This window comes from Carassius gibelio, chromosome B16 (genome assembly GCF_023724105.1).
Source record: "Carassius gibelio isolate Cgi1373 ecotype wild population from Czech Republic chromosome B16, carGib1.2-hapl.c, whole genome shotgun sequence".
Lineage (NCBI taxonomy): Eukaryota > Metazoa > Chordata > Actinopteri > Cypriniformes > Cyprinidae > Carassius > Carassius gibelio.
In genome coordinates, this window is record NC_068411.1 from 24,136,705 (window position 1) to 24,160,283 (window position 23,579).

General features: G+C 37.0%; 1 protein-coding gene across 9 annotated transcripts in view; it reads right to left on the bottom strand.

Moving 5' to 3' along the window:
- Positions 1-22,554, bottom strand: part of adgrb1a (adhesion G protein-coupled receptor B1a) — an 85,518-nt gene extending 62,964 nt beyond the window's left edge. For 5 of the 9 annotated variants that reach the window (XM_052579304.1, XM_052579298.1, XM_052579303.1 and 2 more), the window contains exon 1: positions 22,005-22,553. The gene's annotated coding sequence lies outside the window, so the exon portion shown is untranslated. Of the gene's footprint in view, positions 1-22,004 lie in introns of all 9 variants that reach the window. The other 4 variants (XM_052579305.1, XM_052579301.1, XM_052579299.1 and 1 more) reach the window with 3 other exon arrangements.
- Positions 22,555-23,579: the final 1,025 nt, after the last annotated feature.

Genomic DNA, 23,579 nt, shown 5'->3' on the forward strand with positions numbered 1-23,579 from the left:
CATTTGCCTCATGCCAAAATGATCAATAGCCCCAGTCCTCTGCGAATCATTAGGCTAAAAGCGGCTGGATCATCTCTCAGACGGGCCTGATTGTCATTCTTTTCCCTGACAATTCAGTCACTCATGCAGTTTTACAGCACTTAAAGATAAGAAATATGTGAGGTCACATGCAAGAGCAGTAGACAGACATCTTGGAGACTATTCTGATGTAATCGCAAAATTTCCATGTGCCATTAGTCATTTTACAAAGTGAGCACCCCGGCACCAGGCTCACCCTGAGAGCCAGAAACCATACAAGAACATACCATGCAGATTTTATTCTAGGTTAATCATCCTTATCTAAAGGCATTAGCTTTGTTCCTCATATTCGGCGTGCTAAGAAATGAGACAAACCCAGACAGGGGTAAAAAAGTGCACTGAGTCATATAGATTCTAAATACTGTTGGATGAAGAAAAATTGGCCACTTCATTCACATGAAGTGATGTGATATTTATAATAATCATTACAACTTTAATATGTGTAATGAATCTGTTCAGCAACTCCTTTCTCCCGGTATTGTTAGTAAATACAGCAGTCGCTATTGGCGTACAGCAGGGTATTGTTAGAGATTAGGAGTTTCCACAAAGATGCTGGATAATGCTGTTATGAATGTGTGTGGGTGAGATCGATGTGTGTGTCTATGAGAGAGTGCATTCTTTAGAAAAATAATGAAACCAATAGGTGTGTGTGAGTGTGTGTATTTCAACCACATTACTGAATGCAGTTTTGTGAATGTGCAAGTATGATTTTGTGAGTCAGTGTCATACTTTGTCTTTAGATGACAATGTCATTAAAGTAAATTTTTGTTATGCTTTATTAATTATTTTTTGTCCATTTTACATTAACTGAAATGGCATATCATTTCAGTCAACTGAAATAATTTTGAGTGAGCTAAAATACCCGTTAGCAAATCAGTTCATTTAGCTGTGTTCAGTTCTCGCAGCTCAAGCAGGACGAGCACAACTATGACTGGATTATTTGAATTAATTCTTAATATTTTTCTTCTCGTAAAACTTCCTTCATGCATTGTTCCTGTCTTGAATCAATGTTTCCTATAGAACAATGCTTTTATGTTGTTAAAACATACTTATAAACTTATAAAAACCCAGTAATTATTAATATTCGTTCAAATCTCTCAAACCTGTTTCATAAACATTTTACATCACTTAAGTGATGTTAATTTCCTGTTCATTAAGTGAGTCAGATTCAGTAGTCATCCTGGGGTGTATTTTCAAAAAACATTGTTAGCTAACTATGGTCGTAAGTTCCATTGAACTCTGTTGGTAACAACAAAACCTATGTAATGTTATTCAATAAAACATTTGTCAGACTGATTCAAGCTGGTCAATCTATAAAACAGTGTTTCATATATATATATATATATATATATATATATATATATATATATATATATATATATATATATATATATATATATATATTAGACTACATGAGAACTCAACACAAAGATATTTTTTCCTTCACATTACTTTACATTGCAAGTAATTTCTTATATAAGTTCAAAAATAAGATTAACTAAAGCAACAAAACTGACCCAAATCTTAACCTCTCTCTCTACAGACTCAATCCTGGAGTCCTATTGGCACAGCCTGGGGAGAAAAGCAGACCAGAATACATGGATTCGGCTGACTGCACAGGTGGTTTCGTTTTTCTCTTCTTTTTTTCATTCTTTTTTTTTACTTTCAGATAATATAAAAAAAAGCTCCAACTGATCTCAGCATGACCTCAAACTTTGCCTTGCACACATGCATACACACACACACACACACACACACACACGATGGCACATATCTGCTTGGTCCCAGATAACTCTGTTCAGGATGCTCAGAGGATAAGTCTTTAAGTGAAAAGGTTGGTGTTTTTCAAACAGAATAAACAGTGCTTTTCATGCCAGTGGTATCCAGAATGAAGCTTGAGGATGTAATCATCTAATCCATGTCTTAACTTAGCCTTGAAGTTAACCGGGACATTCTCAAGGCTGAACCTCAAGAAACACCTCGACTGATGCAGGGATGACTGCTCATCCATTCTATTCTGCCCCAAGAAATTTAGCTATCCCAGCATGCACTGGATGGGGTTTTTGAGTGTTTCACAGTGGTCAGCTCATTACAGACATGTCTAGTGTATTGATCAGCATCAGTGACACTGAAAACAGCTATTCGGTTAATTAAGCCCTTGCTTTTATGCACTATGTCACTCTGGAAGAAAAGAATAGGTAACAAATTGATGAAATACATTTTGGATGAAAAATAATGCTCTAGGCTAGCGACAGGTAACAGGTAACATTTAAACAGATAAATGTGACTACTTCAGATTTAAAGGGATAGTTTAATATAATATAATTAAAGTCAACGATTTCCAAAACAACACTGGATGCCATTGACTTTCAATGAATTAACAACAGAATTTCTCTTCTAAATATCATCTAAAATAAATAAATAAATAAATAAATATATATATATATATTCTGTCACTCTCACATGTGCGTGTCAAGTGTGTCTCGATCAGTTCCGTGATGTCAAGGCATTATGGAAACACTGACTGTTTCTTCATACTGTTTGCAGCCTCGGACTCTGAATATGCTGGAAAAATTGTTCAAGCAGATAGGGCTCACATACACTGGCTTCTTAGAGAAGAAAAACAGAGAAGGAAAAGAGAGACAAGTATTTTCTCATAGCAGGATTATATCATGATTACAGGGGCCATGATGGGGCCTGCTTTTCACATTCATTAGACAGAAAAGAAGCCATTGAGCGTAATCATGATATCACAAACCTCTTGGAAGATGAAGACCACCTTTGTTCAATTAAGCTTTTACCTTGCTACTTGTCGTTTCATTATCTTTTTTTTCTTCTTCACTGTCTGTCAGGGACAGCATGCAATCATAGTATTACCCTGGAAATGGTGCCTAAAGTATTCCTGGTAGTTTGTATAAAATCATTGGTTGGGGAGAAAAAGACACAGGACTTAGAGGACAAGAGGATGTGAAAGAGAGCGACGGATGAAGAGAAAGATAGAGAGAAGGAGAAGGGAGAGAAGACAGGCTGTCATTTCTCATGCGTGCTCTCGTTCATCTGCGTCTCTTTCCACGCTCCGCCCCTTATTTATTTTGTCTTCCTCTCAAATTAAAGAGCTACAATGACACCCCAGCGAACAAGGTTATTTGAGCAAACAGAAGGCAAGCACTGCTGCCTCTTTCAAGACCAACCTCATTCTCCTCTGTTTGCGCTCCAGTGTCTTTGACAACAAGCGCTAGGCCTCACGCGGTCGTGGAATTAAAGAGATAATTATCTGTCTCTGTTGATGAATGTGTTTACCGTGCTAAATGCCAGGCCTTCTTTCATCAACTTATAAACCGTTGCTTTTCCTATCAGACAAAGTACAGGATGCGGAGGGATCTTGCATCAGAAACCAGTTAATGTCAGATGGAGGTGCTTTTTGACTCCTCCTACAGTGATAGTTCACCCAAAAATTATTATTTACCCTCCTCATGTCGTTCCAAACCTGTATGACTTTCTCTCTTCTGCAAAACATTAAAGAAGATATTTTGAAGAACGTTGTAGTTCTAGCAATATTGGACCCCATCGACTTTCACTGTGTAAAATAAAATAAAATAAAATAAAATGTTTCACACACACACACGTTTGTTTTTTGTGAAAAGTGGGGACATCCCATAGGCGTAATGGTTTTTGTACTGTACAAACTGTATATTTTATCGCCCTTCACCAACCCTACACCTAACCCTAACCCTCACAGGAAACTTTGTGCATTTTTACTGTCACAAAAAACTCATTCTGTATGATTTATAAGCGTTTTGAAAAATTCGGACATGGGTTATGTCCTCATAAGTCACCCTCTCCTTGTAATACCTGTGTCATACCCATGTCATTATACAGAGTTGTGTCCTGATATGTCACAAAAACAAGAGCACACACACACACACACACACACACACGCACACAGTCATACAGATTTGGAATACGCTTTGAGGGTGAATAAATTATAACATAATTCTATAATAATAAAACAGACATCTAAAATCAAACAAATTTGTATTTTCATTAAAACATGTGCTGTTCTTCACCAACTTTAGAAGCACATTTTAAGTTGTATGGACTATTCTTGAAGCTTGGCTTTGTAAATCATGTCTTCGTTGTGTGGAAAAGAGCCGCTTATTCTGCAAAATGTCCCTTTTTTGTTCTATGCAAGAAAAAAGAATCATACGTTGGAATAGACTTTTGTGTGAACTATCGCTTTAATTTCAGCGTTCAGTGCTTCCTGGGTTAACCTTAAGCTAGGTAAACAGATCGGAGGTAGCAGTATTCCTGCTGTTAAAAGAGGTGGGAGCAGACTTATCTCTGCTGTCTCGGGCTTTCTGTGAGCTATAGGATCAGAGCTTGCCAGGGAGATTTACTGAATGAAGCTAAAATGGTCTTTAAATCTAAAATTAGGAGAGTGGATATTGAAAGAGATCTTCACACCCTTAAAGATACACTATTATTTTTTCTGGGAAATGTTTTGCATGCTATTGTCATTAATATAGCATTTTACAGCTCTTGCGTGGCAGTATTGTATTTAAATTTATTGTACTTTTCACATGTAAGTTGTGTATGAGATCACAATTATTGATCTCATACACAAAATCCATTTATCTCAGATTTTTATGGAAGGTATGTCTAATTCATAATCTAAACCAATGGGTCAAGATCGGGCTGGATAACATTATTGTTTGGACAAAATTTTTCTCTGAGACAGTATCTGCTAATATATCCTAAAGGATGCAAAATACTACTTTATGAATGCATACTAGTATATAAAAGTTATTAATAGCTTTTTTAGCTTCCTTCTTTTGATTATTTTATTTAATAATGGCTCTTAATGGCTAAAATATTATTCAAAGCATTTAATATTCCCAGATTCTTGCCTTTGTCACAGTTTGTATCACTGCCAACAGCCAGTCATTGTTGTCATGACATCATTTCCTGTGGCTCCGGAGTGATTAGTCATGGCATTTATGGCTCATATGTTTGGCTCAAAAGCTTCTGTGGTTTCAAGATTTTTCTAGTGATTTCAAATGTTGTACTTCTAAGAGGTCCTGTGCCAGATGAACCACTGAGATGATCGAGAATGCTAAAAGACCACTTCTCCAGGTGTTTATGAACCTAATTGACCTAAACCAAACCTATTGTTTCCTCAGATTGACATAAATCTCTCAGAGTTTGATCAGAGGTTGAAATCATGGTTTAAAGATACAAAGAGGAGGAGATGGACAAACTGGTAGGGGATGGAGAGAGTGTTAGAAGGACAAATGTTGAGGGGGAAGAGAGAAAACTGAACATCTGTTTGTGTGATGATCTAACAGGTTGCGTCTGCATGCTCTCTTTCCCCTGGCATTCCTGCTCCGGCACTGTTTGTTTTCTCTGTCATCTCTGCCACAGACTAGCTCTTACCTGACGCTAATTTCAATTAGGCGTCTAACTGTCTAAAGAAATGAATAAAGCTGAAGAGCCACATCAGAGACAACAGTGCAACAGACTGAAGGAGACAGATAAAATCTAAACAAATGGACATGTCCAAGTCTGGGAAGCTGACATCAAATATTTAGGATTTCTCTTAAACCAAGTACACAATGTGCTATTTTAAATGTCCTTCATAATTGTTGCCATTCAAATTGTATGATATGAACCCCGTGGGTTCTTGTATAAAAGCAAAGGCTGACATCAGTTTTTTTTTTTTTTTTTTTTCAGACAGTACAATATATCTTGGGATGATTTTAAGGTATAAATAAAAACTTCTGAACCAACTCAAACCACACATCATGCCAACAGACCTCCTGATTAACTTCCATTAAAAACATGGAATGTGTTAAACCAAAATGTATCATTTTTTTTATTTTTATTTTGTATTATTTACGTTCAAAAGTAAGTCTATTGCCTATAGTGCAGTATTAGTCATTTGCATTTCTTCAATTGTGTAAAGTATGATTTTACGGAGCGCCGCTTATGACATGCAAGAAAAAATAAATAAATCGTGCGCACGATTTACTAATTTGTTCCCTCGATGTACTAAAACATGCACACGATCACTATTTTGTTCCCTTTATTTGCTAAATCGTCTGCACAATTTACTAATTCGTTCTCTTGTTTATAAATCATGTAAACGATTTAGCAAATCGAGGGGACAAATTAGTAAATCGTGTGGACAATTTATAAATCGAGGGAATGAAATAGTAAATCGTGCGCGCGATTTAGCCTACTCTTTTCCTGCATGCCATGTGCGGGGCTCTGTACAATTTAGACCAAAGGATATACATACATTTTTATTTTTATGCTCGACTGTTAACTTTATCTGTATGCACCAAGGGTCTTAGAGTAATGCGCTTTCAATTCTCTGTATGTATGTGCAGTACATGTAGAAGAATTGACAAAAAAAAAAAACAGACTTGACTTGACTATATTATGAAGATGTTCTGGGCTTATATTATGCTAATTGCTATAACTGTTGACTTCCTTATATAGAATAATCCAGATTCATCAAAACAAAAATGAGGATAAGAACAAACTGAACTGTGTGTTGTAAATCTAGTGTGTTTTTGCATTAGAATAATTTTTGTGTGCAAATGTTGCAGTGAATGAAACCTAGTGTCTCTAATGAATCTATTTTAAGCTTTCTTCATTTCTGGCTAACATGCACAGATTTGATGCCTCAGCCCCTTCATTACCTTCCCCGATTGATTATATATGTGAACCAACAGTTCATTAAAGAAATAATTTCTCCTCTTATCCAGCTTCCACATCTGGGTGCATTTTGTCCATCCGTCCAGAAGATACCCAGTGGCACATGAAAGAAAGCAATTATCTCCTCCCGTACACAACACCCAAGCAGGGGCTTGGAAAGGATATGCCAGTGAATACTACCCTAATTGGGTTTTATGGAGGCAGAATTTACAACATCTGTAACTCGGATTATAGTTGTGCCAAACAAAGAAATTTACAAAAGTGGCTTTACAAACACATTTATGGGCTGTTAATGATAAACACATTCATTGTGGCGGTAGTTCATCACAAATATTTACGATCAGGGGCTCAGTTAGCTTAAAAGGGGTCCTTTATTTCCAGAAGCAGTGTGACAAAATGAATCAAGCGTGGCTGGGACAAACACTGGCCTCTGTGTGTGTGTGTGTGTGTGTGTGTGTGTGTGTGTGTGTGTGTGTGTGTGTGTGTGTGTGTGTGTGTGTGAGTGAGTGCATTTCAGTGTGCAGAGAGTGTTTGGGAGAGTTCAGGAGATGAAATGGCTAATCGCTCATAATTCACACATCTCACAGTGGGGCTGTTGCAGATGGCGTCGAGACTGTCCTCTTTTCCCTCAATCAGAATCAATCCCACAGATAATGAGTGCTTTGTGCCTGAACATAATCAGATACATATGAAAGGGAATTGTAGTGAGTATCAAATCCAATCAAGCCATATCACGTCCACTGCAAATGAGCCAGACAGCATATTTGGGCTTTAAGAGCAGGGATAAAGGATTCGTACCCGGAGGCCTTATGCTGTCAGACTGAACTCACTTTTGCAGGAGCCAAATTTCACAACGGTAAGATTTCATCATCTTCTTTCACGTTTCTTTATCTATCCATCTGTATGTTTCTGTCTGTCATTCTATCCATCCATCCATCCATCCATCCATCTATTTATCCTTCATCCATACATTGATCTCTGTCTAAAGGTCCATCCATCCATCCATCCTTCCTTCCTTCCTTCCTTCCTTTTTGGTTTCTTTAAATTGTCTTGGTTTTCTTTTCTTTTTTAAATTAATTTCCTTCCTTTCTTTCATTTTCTTTTTTTTTCATTGTATATAATTACTTCTGCTTGACATATCTCCTTCCATTCCTAATTTTTTCCTTCCTTCCTCTACAGCAGACTATTACTCAATAGCTCATGCGACAATGTTTAGACTCAGAGGAGGACCGCAAGGGCTGAGGTTGTCATTTGGGAAAGAGCCCCAAAAGATGTGCTCTAGCTAATTAAAAATTAAAAGCATCCACTCGGTCAGTATCATTGTACATAGCTCCGATAGCATATAAGATACGCAAGACTGAGGTCTTGACCTCAGCAGCTGAGAAACTAAATGACCTCATATTATCCTCCGGGTGACATTGAGGCCAAACATTGCATGCTTTTTCTTATACACACACAGGCATAGTATGGCTCTCATCAGCTCCATAACAGAACTAACAATCCCACTCTGTTAGCTTGAGACAGTTCTCATCCAATGACTATAGGGGACATCTGCGGCGGGAGACAAAAGGGGGTGTCAGTTTCCTAAGGACAACCATAACCATAGGAGTGTTGCATCATGGTTCTATGACACACACTAAAAAGATATGTGAACAGTTTTTGTGTCTTAGATGGATGACTGTTTTATATTACTGTATTATATTGACTGTATTATTGTATGACTGTATTATATTATATTATATTATATTATGATTTCCTTCAAAAAAAAAATTCAACAAATGAGAACAAATAGGAATGCATGTTTTAAGATTGAATTTACTGCCATCTACGGTCAAGGAGGAACATTAAAAGTGGAGGTTCAGTGAATCACTGTATTGAGATTAAAATATTTATTTATTTTTCCACATTTCAGTAACTAGAATAAAGTCAAAATTTCCATTTCCTATTCCATCTAGGAAACATGTAAGATTTCTGAAATTATAGCCTATTTGTTATGTATTTAATTTGATTTAGATGCTCATATTTTCAAGATGCATTCATTTAAATGCTTAGATGTAGCATAGATCTGTTCAGTAAATTGGTTAAATGGATTAAAACTATTACATTTTTACAGTTAATGTAGCCTACAAACAAAGTTCAGTAATGGCTAGCTGTGGACAAAGCTATGTTTAATTAGTTAATATATATATATATGAGGTATATATATTATATATATATATATATATATATATATAAAATGTATTGATGATAAATAAACCTTTTTTTAAACACTTTCAGTTTTTTTTAATACAGAAATCGTACCTGTTTAATTTAAGTATGACTGACAAATATGCATCACATTTATGTTAGAATGTGTAATCCAAATTGTAAATGCATTTCAAATAAATTAAAAAAAATGTAGATTTTTGAGTGTAATAAGGAATATTGCGTCTTTAACTCACCTTGACTTGACCTCATACTCAACCACACCTGTGATCCATTCCATTCTTTGTCTCTCTCTTTCTCTCTGTCTCTATAGCCTACTGACCTCACGGCTGCTCTAGGGAAACAAGCGCACGAGTGTGTTTGTAGATACGTGGGACTGAGGGTGCTCTGGGGGTACAATGCCCATCCAGTGATAGCGAGCTGTGGCAGACCTCGAGAGAGAGAGAGAGAGAGAGAGAGAGAGAGAGAGAGAGAGAGAGATAGTTTGGTTGTGGGAGTGTGTGTGCGTGAGACAGAGTGTGGGAGCTGAAGGGACCCATTGAGCCGGGGACCCTCGCCTCTGCCTTCATTAACATGCAGATGGGAACAGCTGTCGACACTTTGCCGTGACGGCTGAAATATTTACGACTCGCTGTTTACTGAAAGACTCTCGGACTGACTAGCCCACGAGTCCGTCCCTCGCTGTTTCTCTTTGTCTTCAAGTTATCTGTGCAGATAACTGAGCTTCTCTCCGTGCATCCATTCTGAGCCTGATGCTCTCATTTGGTTTGAAAATGGAGCGTTTGAGTGACAGCTTTTAATCCAGCCCCCTCTCTAATGATATTTGCTTCTTTTCCAGTACATCTCAGCTATCAAAATGTCACAGGCAGATTTACTCAAGGCCGGCCCACCAAACAAAGCTTATTTCACCTCACCACTTGAGAGAGAGAGAGGAAATCCATATCTACTACAAATCAATGGCAGGAAATTTACAAGCTTTACCTACAGGCCAACGGCAGCTAACATCTTACTACTCAGGCATGAATAAATGAATACATAAACAGGGATGTCGAGAAGCGAATGGCGGATACTTAGGCAGGGAGTGAGCTCTGTCATGGGGTCAATGGTGCTGGCACGCAGATGTCTTACAAACAAACAAAAAGATGTTGAGCGTGTTAACATTAAGCTCACTGGATAATTACATTAAATGCTTGCTGAGTTGATCGCGATGCCATCGAAGCAATAAAAGTTTAAGGAATTATCCCTGGGTTGTCTTTCTCCGTCTCTCTTTTGCTATTTGTCTCCATTCTGCCCTGTGCAGCCTGAGGGGCCTGCCATGGTTCCTCATCACGAAACTAAATAAAACACGACAGACCTTCAGGGCACAATTACCCAATGTTAACAATTAGCTCTCCGTGCAGACACTTCACAGAGAGGTCTCTGAAGGCATGCACTCGTCCATATGGAGCACAAAGGATCTTGTATTCTCAACCTCACTTAAAAAAAATACTGAGCCAATGCCATGTTTTTTTATTTTTTATTAATACGATCATTGAGTGCCATGATATATTGGTGATTCTTCAACTTTGTGCATTTTTAAGAGAGTTTATTTCCAAACTAAATCTTTTCTCCTTTAATCTGTCAGTGAACATTGTTCAACATTGTATGTATTGTACATGCATCAAATGACAATTCTATTTATATGAAATTATGTATTGGAATTAGGGATGCACGATAAAACGATAAAAGCTTAAAATGACCATCATCGGTATCGGCCGATATGAATATTTCTGCCGATGAGCCAAACCGATATTCTCCAAGTGAAATAATTGACCTGTTTTTCAGGTGTGAATGTCTGTCTACATTTGTAAAATAATACATTTATGGTAGAATCAGTACAGAAGAGATACTTGGATTTCTCTTCAGTAAAATTAAAGTTTAAATATATCAGGCGAAAATGTTCATATATATCGGTATCGGCAGCAACCATCGGCCAAAATGATTTTGAAAATATCGGCATATCGAATATCGGCCAAAATCCCATATCGTGCATCCATAATTGGAATTTTTTATTTAGAAATAAAATGGCCAAGACCTTTGACTTGTTAAAGTTAACATTTTATGTTTTATGCCAAATACATACAATTTAATAAAATTGTCAATTTTTGCAAAATAATAAAAAATATAATAATAACTATAATAATTTTTTTTTTCTTTTTTTCGATTCTCTTCACTGAGATTTCATATTAACCAAGTACGCTAAAAACTTTAATAGGACCAAAACTGCAATAAAAATGACTGTGGAAATGATTTTTATTATTATTATTCTTTTTAAATAAATTTTTTAAAGACAATTATAGTTTAAAATGTTTATTTTATTTTGTTGATTAAAGATTCAAAATCTTGATATGGGTAAAACAATAAAATCTACACATAAAAGCCATTTGAAATTTGATCAAATAAACAAAGATATGTTAGAAAGTCATTCAAAATAACATAAGAAAAAAAGTTTGCAGTGCCGTTCATACTGAAGACATTTTGTATTCCGCTGCACTGCTTTTTCAATGTGATGTGAAGTGAAATTCAGCCAAGTATGGTGACCCATACTCAGAATTTGTGCTCTGCATTTAACCCATCCGAAATGCACACACACAGAGCAGTGTACACACACACACACACACACACACACACTGTGAGCACACACCCGGAGCAGTGGGCAGCCATTTATGCTGCGGCGCCCGGGGAGCAGTTGGGGGTTCGATGCCTTGCTCAAGGGCACCTAAGCCATGGTATTGAAGGTGGAGAGAGAACTGTACATGCACTACCCCCACCCACAATTCTGTCCGGCCCGAGACTAGAACCCACAACCCTTCGATTGGGAGTCCAACCCTCTAACCATTAGGCCACGACTTCCCCAGTGGCAAGATGAGTTTGACTGCTTGTGTCTTGTGTCTTTTACATCATTTCACACGAAAACGCAGCATTTAGGTAAAAACAAGTTCAACAAAACCTAGCTTTTTGTTTTATTAATTTTAAGCATCATTGTACTGTTACTGCTTTTTGTAACGAACAACCAGCTTTGTGTAGTTTCAGTGGTTTGGAAGAGAGCAGTTAGTTACTAGCTGGTCAGTTTATGGTTCAAGCTGGTTTAGGTGGTTGACCAGCTGCACTACCAGCTGGTGAAGACCTGGCTAGGCTGGTAGACCATCTTGAACCAGCAAGAAAACTATTTGCCATGTTCCAAAAACCAGCTTGACCACCTTATGCTGTATGACCTGGTTTTCCCAGCAGGGTTGTGAGTGAGAAGCCAAGTCACGCAGACTCCACCGGGGGATATGGATGATTACACGCATTGACAGTACCGGTGGGACACTATTTCATGCCAGCAAAGACATACAGAGCAATCCAAACCTCTTTCTAAGGTAACTCCACTCAATCTGTCCTCAGTACAGTAATGATAATACTAAAAGAGCAGGAGAATGACAAGGGGAGGGAATGAGAGCAATCGAGCCATGTCACTATTTGAGGGCTGACACAGGCTATCACTGTCAGCGCCTGAGAGATGACCTGCTCCATCCATCAAACTGTCCCGACCTGAGAGCGAGAGAAAGACGAAGAGAGATTACAGCCTGTTTAATCTCCCTCGTTCTCTCTCATTAGAAAAGATATATAGTCCTATTATAACAATCTGTATGGACAATGTGGACAGACTGACATTTGCAAGACAGAGTGAAGTGGGGAATAAGCCCTTTAGAAGCAAGCCACACAAAAAAAAAAGTGTCTGTAAAAAAGGTGCGTTTTAGCCAACCTGATTAATCTGAGTTCTTCAAGAATGGTGCAATCACAAACCGATACACAATATGTATATATAACATAATGTGACATTTTCAGTTTCATTAAAGAAATGCATTTTATCATGGGTGGTGTATGATTGCAAAGGAAAGTATAATTTACTTTGGCTAGAACAAGTTTTTGTGTTGAAGGGGTCATGAACTGCCTCTTTCTATTATTCTGTGCTGTTTTTTGAGGTCCACTTCTAATGTTATCAAGACTTTTACATAAAAATAAATAAATAAAAAAAAACCTTCATAATTTTGGGTAGTAGTCTTGGAAGTAAACACCCGCTTCTATGATTGGCTAACTAGTTGTCTACATCCTTCACAGATACACAGATTATGTGATTTAGGTTAAAAATGAATAAAAAAAGCAATAGTGATCACGTAATATAAATAATTAATCACACTTGTGTGGTGCGACATCTGATCTAATTTATAGCATCATCTTTTAGTTGAAATCTTTATGAACTCCCTGCATCGAATTGTATCTTGTCTGTAAACGAATCCTTGGTAAAATGAAGTGAGCAAAAGACCAAGTTCTTACTGATGCTGTCTTAAACTTTATTAAAAATATAGTTCTTCCACTCTTTCCTTATATTGGGATCAGAAGGAAGGCAATGCAAAGACTTGAATTTTTCCACAACTTGGCACTGAACAGTGTCTTGTTTTCTTCAGAGTCATATCTCTGCGTAGACCTGCGTTTGTCTCTCTCGTTATTTACACTACATTTGTGAATCAGTGGGCAGGGCTAAACAGGCAGTGATGTAAAAACAGGTGTTGATCTTCTTGTGTGGAGGCAGCGTTCAGTCATATTACGTTATAAAACGGCACATTCCACAACCTGAAGTTGTCATTGATTTATTGAGATTCTCAATCTATCGATTAAATTGTATGCTGATCTCAAATTAATCTGATTCATTTGGGTACATTTCTGTTATCATGTTCATTTTGGCTTAAAAGAATTGATTCTTAAGAGTAATTTTGGTCATAGAAATATGTCCATTATTTTGCAGTACACAATCTTTTAGTTGCATCAGATTGATCAAGCTCACATTCACAACTTTTCTACAATTTCTCAGAAAGTCCGCAGTTGTCACCGTTGAATTTGAACGTGTTAAATTTGTTAAATGAATTTAAGGTCGACTTCTGAAAAGACACGTGGCCCCTTAAATTTGAGCGTGTACATTCACAAACACTGTATCAAATGCGAAGTAAACAGTAATGCAGCTGCTGTTCGCCTGAGGAAAACCACATTTGTGCAGAATTTGGAAATTAATGGGATGGAATGAAAGAGTTTTCACTGCCACAGATAAACGCTCTACTTCACCAGAGTCTACAGAAAGGCTGACATGGCCAGATTGGACAGTCTGCGCTTCCGAGAGCAGATGTTTTCACTTTCTTCTGCTTTTCTTATCCCTCCACTTGTTTATCGAAGGGGAAATATACAAAATACTTCTACGATAAACACAAAGAAAAAAGCAAGCCTAATTACTTGCAGATGTATTTTGTTCAAAAGACTGATTCAGTTACAGCATGTAGCCAGTAAAAAGAATCACAGATGAGGAACACTGTGGTTCATCTGTTGTTGTTGCTTTTTATGTCTACACAGACATAAAAAGCAACGAAAGAAAGGACGTCTGCCGCAATATGTTGAAAGGCCACTATGAACTCGGAATAGAAAAATGAACGACGACGGAACAGAAAAAAAATATATAAAAAAATGCAAATACTGCGCCCTCAAGAACACTGACACACAGTGACTCAAAGTCACAAACATGTCTTCAGGTAACAAACAGTTACAGTGATGGAGTCGGGTATATCACAATAAGCAAATACACAGCGCTGACAGCTATTCAAGCGCTACGGCGGTGAAGAGAGTGACACACCGGCGCAGTGGGGGAGTTAACGACACTGCTCCGGAGACGCAGGCCTTCTGAGATTTGAGGGGGCTTTACACCGCGACAGAGATGCAATGTCAGATACTGAGGATTATGCATGCACTTCACATCAAAGAGAGCTTTGTTCTCACAAGTGAACATAGACAGGCGGAAAAAAGAGCGACTACGTTCATTCATTCGCTATTACAGACCCCTTTGATTGAAGTTTGTACACAAAATGGCCTTAAACTGATGTGGCACAAAGCCCTGAAAAGTCTTTAAAAGAGATTTCTTGTTCGAAATTGCGTAGGCACTCCAGGATGTAACGATTTTGAGCTATTTAGTTTTGCACACATTGCTGTAGACAGGGACTCCCTTTGTGTAAACAGTTTTAGCATGAATTACACTCTGTCTTTTCAGAAAACAAATGACTGAAGAGTAAAGGAAAAAAGAATGATAAAAAGTGAGCCAGAGATAAAAGCAAGTCGCTTTGCCTTCTATTGTATTTTTTTTTAGATGTTCTTGGTTGCTGTATATGAAGGGTCAAACGAATATTTGAAATGAAATCACAAAGGAGCAGAGCGCTCGCCATCTGTGATATGTTTCATAGGTTTCTCCCTGTCTCTGTAGTGTATTTTTCTCTCTTGTAACCTTTGTTTAACTGACTCATTTTATCTTTTTAAAGTTGGCACGAAATGGAAATTGCAATTGTCTTCTCGTCTATTGTGATATAATTATGTATATGCAAGTGAAACAGCTTCCTAAACAAGAAAAATAGGATGGGACTTGATTTTGTCCAATAAAATAAAATAAAGTATAAAAAATTATAGAGTAAAATATCTGCAGTGTTATGTATACATTCTGTATACATAAATCTGATTATGAATACTATGTGAACTCAAAAACTGACTTCATATATCCACAAATCACCTTAGAACCTGTTGGTTAAAAGTAATTGCATAAATACCTTGGAAAAGAGAAGCAAGTCCTGAGAAAACCACTTGGTTTGATATTTTTTATAGAACTATTTACTTTTAAACCCACTGAAGATTTGAATGGAACTTCACAATCTCATGCTTAACAACATGGCATTGGAAGATGATCCAATTCAATTATGTATTAGATCAACAACAACGACAACAAAAATCTCAGAGTGCAGTCCTGCAAATGTCTGCCAGGCTAATTTTCACTTCATAAATAGTGAGAAAGCTATCACAGCTTATTTGCTAAGCATGTGTTGAAAGGACACATGCTACATTTTCTTCACATTAGAAGAACAGTGGCCTTATTTGATGCTTTGCTGAGAGGAGAGGAGACAAATAAGATTTACAGTGTGTAGGGGTGGTTTGATTGTGACATCCATATGGATGCCACAGAAACAATGAAACGCCTCTGTGCACTTGACATTTAAAAATATGAATGCGTGCATAGCCAAGAAAAAGCTTTCTGTCATTAAGCTCTAGTCGTACTCTGCCATCTATAATTAGCTGACAAAGGTGCCATACAGCTCCGGTGTCCTCACACATTGTGTCATCTGCCATCCTTCCACTGCTGGAGTTTCACTGCATAATTTAGGGGGAAAAAAAATAAAAATACACAACGCACGGAGAGATGTGTGTATGTGTGTGAGAAAAGTGTTCTCAAACAAGGTGTTTCCTTCCCTAAAGCAATCACAGATTTATTTTGGGCTCAGATCTGTAAGATCGCTGCTTCACGGAGAAACACCATCCAGCCTCCCTGACTCTGCACTCAGTCAAGGCACAAAGGTCTCACCAGTGTTCCATATTCTGCCCCTTTATGTGAGCCGACGGCCAGTGAACAAGTCAATGAGCAGGTTGATTTTCGTAGCAAGAGTTGTTCATCCTAGATAGATGAGATTCTCTAAAATCACAGAAGAGGATATTGTGTTGGATCTGGGAAGATGGGATGAGTGATTTTGTTGTATCTATCCATTTTTTCTTAATTATACAAGGTCTGCCATCTACAATATGCTCTATTCAGAAAGACAAAAATGACCTTAAACATTTAATACATTTAAATACATTTTAATAATTACAAATATTTATTCTTAACTTTTTACTTACTACAAATAATACTAATTTAAAAACAATATAATTTCAATAAAAAATAGGGTGAAAATACTAGAACAATGATAAAGTGATTTTAATGCACATATCTATCTCTACAAAGCAAGAGTGAGTGTGACGTCAGTAATTGGAAATGTGCACATTGTGATCTCAAGTCAAAATCAAATGACTGTTTTATTGTCCTTGTGTGTGTGCATGTGCATGTCTTGAATTTGCCATGAATGACATTGGACTATACAATATACAATATACATACCACATACATACAACATACAATATCATGTGTATTTTTTGTTTGTTTGTTTTTAAAATATCTGTTAATGTTTAGAATATTCAGTATAAGATACAAAATAACATGTTTCTGTCTTGCTTGCTTTTCTAGTATGCAACATGTATTTTAAAGTGACATTTAAAACTGGGCTTTGTTTATTTGATTAAAATACAGTAAAAATGTAATTTATTAATATTGTGAAAAGTAAAAAAAAATAACACTTGACTAAATAAAAAAGTAAAATTGTGATGCTTTTTTATTTATTTGATTGTTTGTTTTATGAGTAGAAAGTGCAATGAACAGCCTTTATTTGAATAGAAATCTTTTGTAACATTATAAATGTCTAGCATGCTGCATGCAAATTTTTTGACCCATGAGGTTGATTTATTTCTGTTTTAAATGTTTTTTTTTTTTTTGACACACTTCCAATTTAAGCCTAGCTCATATCTGAATCTCATAAAGATCATTTTGTCATAATAATACAAAATGGCAATAAACACTAAATTACTGTGCTTTCATAGTACACACACATTTACTCTTTTACTCTTAAGCGACAAAAGTTGCATCATGCGACACACCCAAACTGAAACAAACACACACACAGTCACAAAGCCATCTGTGCAGCGTTTGAAAAGCTAGCCATTAATACATTTTCATGGCAAGGACCTCGATGGGATGCTGGGAACTGTGTCCACCTCACCTCATTCCAAGCCTGGTCCCACTGTCTCTCAGCTCTCTGTCTAAGATTCATTAGGCAGGAGCACAGGCTCTGATGTAGACCCTAATTAGAGAGCGATTGGTAAATGCGTGATGTTCCAACCCTGATCATTGTGCTCAACGAGGATGGCCAGGGGCCACAGGCTCCTGTGTACAATCACACCACTAATTGGTTAGCACCTTGCAAACATACCGACCTCATTCCCTCAACACCTGTCCCCCTCTCTGAACCAACTCCATCACAGGAGCTCCAAATATTCAGCAACATATTTTAAGGGATCTAGCTTTGATCAGACTCATAGCATAGGATGCACATATGTGGTGCTCATGTGGGCGGAGCTGGTTCAAGTTAGGGCTGTTTCTTCTTCTTCTTAAAAAAACCTTACTACGCATTATTAGCATTTTGGCTGTTTATTTGTACAAATAAGCACACATTCTGCACAACCATTTTCTACATCTCTAATCCTACCCAATACCTTATCTTATCAACTACCTTACTAACTATTAATAAGCAGCAAATTAGAAGTTTTCTAAGACAAAAGTATTAGTAAATGTTTTGTTAATTTTAAAATAAAGTGTGACCAAAAAAGATTTATTGAAGCTTAATAAGTGAGAGATCAGAAGACAGTAATGATTGCATTGTTTCATTGTTGACTGACTGTCGTCAAACTGTGTATTGAATTCCCTTCCAAGTTTCTCCATAAAAAAAAAAAAAAAAAAAAAAAAAAAAACGTAAACAGTATTTTCAGTACATCAGGTGTTGTGTAAACCAAAGCAGAGAGCGTGTGAAATGTTTCTGTGTATGTTGGGAACAGAAACCTGTCACAAACAGACTTATGCATGCACAAACATGCTGTGATTGTGCTTAATGAAATGTGCTCTGTGGCTTCTGATGCATGTTGGCTTGATGAGGAATGGTAGTTGAGAAAGGCATACTCTATAAGAGGAGAGGAAGTGAACGACAGAATAAGGATGTACAGGAGAAAGACAAAAGGGGGACATCTAGGTTAAAAGGCATGGATGGCTGCCCTCCAAAAAGCCAATAGTGCCAGCTTGCCCAATTTCACCCAAGCTCATGATTAAGAACTATGCTGTCAGGCTGCTCCTGCGTGATCTATTTTTATTCTCAATGTATCATCCCTACTCCTTTCCTCGGATGAAGAAAACACAGCCGTCCAAATATCTGTGACCACAGGGCAAGCGCGGCATTCTACGTTTGCCTCTTAAGCTCAAAACTCCCCGGAGACTCACGGCAGGCGTGTATCTAAAAGAGGCAGTCGGGCGGAACTGATATGACTGTGCCATTTAGATTTAACACAAAGATTGTTACATGCATATTTCACTGGATTCAGTCAGAATCATGACCTGTTTTCTGTGATGATTATACAAAAAAATAATAATATATTTAACATGTATTTTAATTTAATTAATTATATATACATATAATTTATATATATATATATATATATATATATATATATATATATATATATATATATATATATATATATATATATATATATATATAATATACAAATATTCAATTTTAGAAATAATATTTTCTTTACTTTTTATTATTATTACTGTTATTGAGATCTCAAATTATATGGTTTATTTTGTAATTTTTCACAATTTTTTAATGATTCATATTATTGAATGCTCAAACCATGGCTGGTTTTATACTTTTTTAAATAAAAAAATATTAATACTATTGAGAGCTCAAATCAAATGGCATATTTTATTTTTTATTTTTTCAGTTATTGATATCATTGAGATCATGTTTTTTTTGTTTCTGTTATTAAAATGATCGAGAACTCAAATCATATGGCTTGTTGTGTTTTATTATTACAACTATTCAGAGCTCAAATCTTATGGCTTATATTATTATTTACTGTTATTAATATTATTGAGTGCTCAAATCATATCTTTTTTATTATTAAATCAACACAAACACAGCACACGTGAAAAAATTGTAGGCAAATCATTGGACCAAAATATTGCTTTTGTTAATAAACTTCAATATTGAGTGCTTAATTCATAAGGCTTATTTTATTGGTTTTTTTTTTTATTATAAAAATTATTAATGTTATCAAGAGCTCAACTCATATGGCTTATTTAATTATTGTTGTCGTTGATTATGTTTTTTATTGAAATCGTATAATTTTTGTACAAATCATATGGCTTATTGAAGAAAGTGATCAGGAATCAGAAAAAAAGGCTAAAAATCCCAGACTTACATTCAAAAATGGAGATCAGAGGGGATATCTTCAGATCATAGTGTCATAAAGACTTAGAGGTGGGTCTTTTAACTAAGGCCATTCCATAATACATTATCAACTTCCTAACCACACCCTAGCAACCAACCAGAACACCCTAGCAACCATATTGCAATGTGCACCATCCATATCTTCGCACCAGAATATCACAGGCACATTGAGGTGACTTCTTTTGACTTGGGCCAATGAACCGTGGACCTTGGATATAGGCCTACCATATAAAGGCATTTGATAACATTTTGGCAGCGAATATTATTTCACCCTTTATTATAATACCTGTTTGATTTTTATTATGCAGCTGATCATTCCTATTATTAATGCTGTGGTGATGCTGATAGAATATATATTATACATATTTTTCAGGTATTTATATGGTTTTGAGTAGAGCACCCAGGTCGAGTAGCATCATAACCTGTTGTTGAGGAGCTTGGCTGTGCTCTTCAGACGGGCTGGGGTTGCGTGTGATGCAGTCAGAGGCTCGGGCGAGTCTGAAAGTGCGCAGTGAGGCATCTCCTGCTCGGTGATCGCCGTTCATTTCCCTATTCCCACGGAGGGAATTGAGCGCTGGCACAGTCCCCCCTACTGTACAAACACGGAACTTCTACTCACTCACCATCAGTAACTCTCAGCCAAACACCAGCAAACCACATCTATTATTACCAAACGAGAAGTTTCCATACTGTCTGTGTGTAATGGCGCATTTAGCTAGCTTTAGACTTTACAAGCAGCATATGGTAAGACAGTTTCACAGAAAGAAAGAGAGAGAGTCGAAAAGAGAGTCAGCAATGGAGTCATTGTTCATGATTTTATGTTGCATTTACTGCAAGACAAGTGCTATTTTAGTAGTATTATACTGGCATCTTTTTATCATTTATTAAAAAAAAATCTGTGTATTTTTTACTTTAACTTCCATTCTTTGTATTTATTTGATGGTGATTTTGCATATAAGAACGTGCACATCAAGTATTTTGCAGTTGAAAGAGAAAAAGAGGGAAGTGGGAGTTTGCCTTTTATTCACATTGTTAAAGAGAGACATCGTCACTGAACCGGACAAAACACGAGCTCTCAACCTTTTGCTGAACGCTGCACTAGCTCTACATCACAAGTGGTTTGCTCTTAATATCAAGTGACAGGTTCTGTAATAATATTTAAAGTGGAATATGTGTCATATACTATAGAAATGCTCCAAACGCATCAATATATCCAAATACAAGAGTCCCATCTCACTGTCAAGTGACAAACACGAATAATAAAAAAGAGAAAAAAGTTATGAGAAAAATACAAACTATAAAAACTTTGTTCCAGGTTAATGTTTTAACCAGTTTTGCAAATATTAGGTTTTGATGTTGTGCCGGGGAAGTATAGGAGACACGAGACGGGAAGGTATATTCCCATTCCACAAGGGAGATCAGAGCAGCAACTATTGCGCACAATATATAGCCAATATAAAAAAAGACACTACATGCTTATATGCATCCAGCGAAGCTAAAATTGTCAAATATGTTTGTTCTGAGATCATGTTCTTATGCCAAAACTGTTTTGTCCACTGGACACTAGGCTGGGTAACACCGCAGTTTGGTACCTTGGAGAGCGAACGCTGTCTGACGAGAACGACAGGCACAGATAAATGCAAATACGAGTTCAGAAAACCTCTACATACTGAATTAGCCTACACAGATTTGTCGTGTCATTCTCTGATGTAACACTTATAAAGAGTACAAAAGATCTAAAAGAGTTAATGAGAATGACCCTAATCTAAATCAATGCGTGAGTAAAAGCAGATATCACTCAATTATTGTAGACAAGGTATAATTGATATGAGGCTGTGATTAAATTACTGAATATATTATTACGTGTAAGCAAAAGCATTTCATTTAATTACCATGTAAAGTGGGGCTGAAATGGGGCAAACATAGGGTCTCTAATCACATTCTAGATAGATCATAATGAGGGTTTACCTCGAAAATGTTGGCATGTTCCATCTGTTTGTTTGCACATAAAAAGCCTTCGACTATTCCTCCAACTTGTTCAGAAAAAGTTCGGTGTATTCATTCTTTCAACAGGCAATATCTGCTTGAACAATGACACAAAAGAAGGTCTGTGTGCTCCAGTGGAAGAGAGGTGCTCACAGGACCGAAAAAAAGCAACAAGCATCCATAAATTCACAGCGGATCCTGTTAATGTGTGTTTCTGTTCTGTCACTTCTGATAATGTAACTCTGTTTCCCAAATGTTTATTATTTAATCCAGTCCGCAAGTCGTAATGGTCGTCCTGTTTTCCGGATAAAAAGTCCAGAAGTGGTGTGTGAAGGCTCCAGGGAGGTGAGGTGTGCGGTGAGCGTAGCCCAGGCTCGGGTCGGGTGGTCTCTCGGTGCGTGTCGAGGCAGTGGGAATCTTCCTCTCCTCGCCCGCTCTGTCCACACTAACTGGATTCAGTGTTTGAAGGCAGGCAGTTGGGCACTAAAGCATATATCCAGCAGCCCCCCCTTGTGGAGCAACAGCATTTCGTGGGTCACACCAGAATGAAGGAGACACGATGAGAAAGTGAAAATCAAGCGCACGGAGAGAAAGACGGAGAGAGGCAGAGAGAGCGCACGGAGGCAGTTGTTTAACCCATTCAGAACCGATTAAAAAATAATTACTATAATTTATATGTATCTATCTATCTATCTATCTATCTATCTATCTATCTATCTATCTATCTATCTATCTATCTATCTATCTATCTATCTATCTATCTATCTATCTATATATAGATAGATAGATGGATAAAAAGTGAATGCATTTGTGTATGTATGTATATATAGTATTTTTTTATTTTACATTTATTTATTTAATTATGTTTTAGTGAGTGAGTATGCGAGACATGTGTTAAAGAAAATGGGTTCTACCTCACTTAAGAATTACAAAAATGCACTTTCATGAATATTTATGAAATTATAGTGAGCAACATGCGACGTCAATTCAATGCAAATTTTGTTCGCAAGAGATATTTTGGCGCCAAACCACCGGAGGTGCGCTTGGAAAACGCGGTTTCTCCAGCTTTTGGCTCGTGGGCGGCCACCTGCTCACCGCGCGCGCTCGAGCTGCGGACTCTGGGTTCTCCACCTCGAAGGCGGGGAGTGGGAGGCTTCTGATGCTAAAGCTGCTCCTCATGGAACCGACTGGAATCTGACAGAAGCGGGAAGAGTAATATCAAGCAAAAACATGTCGTCATGGCACCAGACGCCGCTTTCCTGTTGCGCAAAAGATGCAAATGATCAGCTGGCATTCAGGGCAACCCGTGCAATGTAAACATGGGAAAGTGTAAAGAGTGAACTCTTTTCAAAATAAAATGTATAATACTATAATTATGCAATATAGAAATGATGAATTATGTGCATTTCTAAACCATGACATTTTCATAAGAAACACATTAACGTGTCATGTCTTCATATTCCAACAACTCTTATTTATTTGAGTTTTGCCCTGGGTTAAAGCATCTCAGCTGGGAAAGCCCTCTGATGTGAAAAGATGTTAAAAGAATGGCTTGCA